Source organism: Microcebus murinus, chromosome 2 (assembly GCF_040939455.1).
Source record: "Microcebus murinus isolate Inina chromosome 2, M.murinus_Inina_mat1.0, whole genome shotgun sequence".
NCBI lineage: Eukaryota > Metazoa > Chordata > Mammalia > Primates > Cheirogaleidae > Microcebus > Microcebus murinus.
The window spans coordinates 105,592,532-105,595,848 of record NC_134105.1 but is presented as its reverse complement, the minus strand read 5'-3'; the positions used below and the strand labels follow the sequence as shown (position 1 = coordinate 105,595,848).

General features: G+C 45.1%; 1 long non-coding RNA gene across 1 annotated transcript; it reads right to left on the bottom strand.

The window, feature by feature from the left end:
- Positions 1-963: 963 nt before the first annotated feature.
- On the bottom strand, positions 964-2,328 carry LOC105873093 (uncharacterized). The gene is made up of 2 exons (XR_012912444.1): positions 2,207-2,328; positions 964-1,541 (listed from the first exon to the last, which is right to left on the bottom strand). It is a non-coding gene; the product is annotated as an uncharacterized LOC105873093 (long non-coding RNA).
- Positions 2,329-3,317: the final 989 nt, after the last annotated feature.

Below are 3,317 nucleotides of genomic sequence, written 5' to 3'. Positions count from 1 at the left end.
AGACCCTTTCTTCTCCAGCTCCCCGCCAGCAGGCACTGGGTGGGCGCTCAGGAAATGCTGTCAGGGTCAGGCTGACGCAGTCCCCACAGTGGAGGCCACCCTCACTGGCGCTATCTGCGTCTCTGCAAAAGTGCAATGTGTGCTGAGCCACCCTCAGGCCTTACCAGCAATTCCCATGTCCCCTTCTAAGCACACATCCAGAAAGGGTTCAGGGGTCTAAGAATGATAAGGACAAATTCTTTAACACCTCCCTCACCATCACTCCTTCTCCACCCATCCCTCTCCAAGTCAAGGCTGAACTTGAGCAGGGGACAACACAAAACCAAAGAAGAAATGCATCCAACTGTTGAGCTCCATGAATTACTATAGAGCAGTTTCTGGGATATGTTCCTTCTGAGGACGGGCTCTGTCCAAACTCCACTGCTAGGGTCTGTCCCATTGACTACCAGGGAGGGCAGGCCTGACGGGACAATGAAATTGACTCCTCCCAACTTCCTGTGTGACCCTCCAGAGAATCACTTTTGTTATCTGGACACAGACTGCCTATCCCTAAACTAAAAAATTCTAAGTCCTTTCTTTCTGTGTGTACCCTCCTTATTTCTGTCTTCACTCCCTTTCTTCTTTCCTTCCATTTTTTCTTTCTTTTTCTTTGTTTCTCTAGTATTCCTCCAGCCCAGTGCCTACAGAGAAAACGTTATACAATCACACATATTTCTCCAAGTTAACAATATTGTGGAAGTGAAGAAAGCCTACATTTTGCTGTGGACAGAAAGTTACCAATTTAAACAGGATCTAACCCAGTGCTATGGCAAAGCTCATCTTTGCTTCCAGAAGTCCTGTTTTACAAGTGCTTTCTAATCCATTAGATTTCACATACTTCCCTGCAAGTTCAATCAGTGCTGAAGTATTAAAACAAAAATATTAACAATAAAAGCTTTCGCAATAATTCATATTTACTAGAACTTATTTTTTAATTAGCTTTTATTTAATATTATTATTTGTATAATCATATGATATTTCATAAAGCAATGAGTATGATAGACAGCCTAGATCAGGTCACTCTACTTCCTTCCTCTCCATTTTCCCTCCCCGATTTCATGGCCTCCTCTAGCCCAGGTTAGCAATCTACTGGTTCTTCCACATCTTTAGCAAGTTCTTAGAAACATGTGGGTGCATAGACACCCTTAAATTTTGGAGGCTGCTTTCCTTGTATAAAACAAAGATTTCATTGCATTTAGTTTCCTGAATCTTCCTGATGGAGATTCATGCATTTTACTTCATGAAAACTGAAAATTCCTCCGAGAAGGGGGGACATTTGCGTTTTTAGGCCTGCATAATACTCCATGGTACACATACTCTCAAATTCTTCAATCACTCCCAATTGTTGGGCACCTCCTCTTTTTCCCGGGCTTTTTGCCCAGAACAGGGCTGTGATGGACATGGTTTCATCTGAAGTCTCCAGAGCCTGAGCAGCATTTCAGGGTGGAAGATAGGCCACCCACAGGAGTGAGAAAGGGCATAGTCTACAGGACTCATTGTACCTGAGAAAGAAAATTCTTTTTAACATTTTCAGATGGAAACTAATGCCAATTACACAAGCACTTTTAAGATAAACCTGAGACTTCCAAGAGCCTCTCCTCTGAGATGATCTGCCTGGAGCTGAGCCCCAAGCAGAGGGGTGCCCCTCCACTCTCCTCTCCAGTGGAGCTCAAGCAGCCCAGACCAGAGGAGCTTCTTGCAGCTCAGACACGGGTTCCAGTTCTGCCCCCTCCTCCACAGGACAGTGCAGAGACTGTCAGGACACCGCTGAATTCCAGGCCACCAGACACTCTTTCAACCCTTCATCCCCAGGAGGCAGCTAGTTTAACCCTCTGTATCCCTCTTTCCAGGCAGTTCTAACTTCCTTCTGATTTCTGGCTAATGTAGCAGAAGTGGCCTGTGCTCCCAGGCTATAGTCCCATTAATGCAGCCAAGGCAGCCCAAGCTCAGGGATCCCAGCCTGCTCACCACCAAAAGACCATTTCATTTTTTCTGTTTACCATGACCTCTAACCTAATATGCTGCATTTGAAAATTATAACGCAGCATTTTCCTCTTTTCTGTTCCTCAGTAACAACAGAACCGAAATAGCCCTCCCAGGGGTCATGGCCCAGCTATGCCAGCTCCACACAGTTGTTTCTCCTTCCCAGGGACCCCGGGCTACTCACTCAGGAGGAGGCTGATGTATCCCAGGAGACTGGAGGCCCAGCACGGCTGGTTGTGCTCTGAGCAGGGGCCCATGGTGGCTGCCTTCAAACCTGGTCAGCTGCAGTGGAAACATTGAAGGGGGAAGAAACCAGCTTACACAACTTTCCCAATCTAAGGGCAGGAGTAGCAAGTGACTACTGGGGAGACAGCCCATCAATCTAGAGAAAGAGCCATTCAGCTCTTCTGTAGATGCTCTGCGCACTCATTAAGTAATTGCACAGAAATGTACAACTTCACACTGTGACCTGCCTGACATCACGTTGACAGGCCCCCATTCCTGTGGTCACAGCAAGCCCGGTGCTCTCACACATGCCCACCCCTGATGCTTATCTGCTTACCTGGGTTCACACCTTTGACTCAGGCTACCCTGCTCACCAAAAAGCCACTCTCTTACAGCAAACCAGAGTGGGCCCCTCCTGAGTTTGGTGTCTTTCCTCTATCCATATCCCATTAGTTCTGTTCTTATTTTGGTTATTGCTTTTCTTCTACTGGGTTTAGGATTGGTTAGCTCGTCCTTTTCCTGTTCCTTGAGATGATCATAAGATTGTCGATTTATGATCATTCTGTCTTTTCAATGTGGGCATTTAAGGCTATGAGTTTTCCTCTCAGGAATCCTTTTGCTGTATCCCACAGAGTTTGATAACTTGTGCCCTCATTACCATTCAGCTTGAAGATGTCATGATTTCCATCTTTTTCTCCTCCCTGACCCCATTCTCATTCAGGAATGGGTTGTTTCATTTCCATGATTTTGTGTAGAGATGAGCGTTTCTGTTGGAATAAAATTTCTGATTTTATTCTACTGAAATCTGAGAAGATATATGGTTTAATTTTTGTTTTGTTTAATTTCTTGAGACCTGTTTTGTGGCCTAGGATGTGATCAATTTAGAGAAAGTTCCATGACCTGATGAGAAGAATGTATATTCGGTATTTTGGGGGTAGGTTGTTCAGAGGATGTCTGTTAGGCCCATTTGTTCTAGAGTTGTGTTTAAGTCCATTGATTCTTTGCTTATTTTCTGTTGGAAGATCCGTCAAGTTCTGTCAGTGGGGTGTTAAAGTCCATCGCTGTCATAG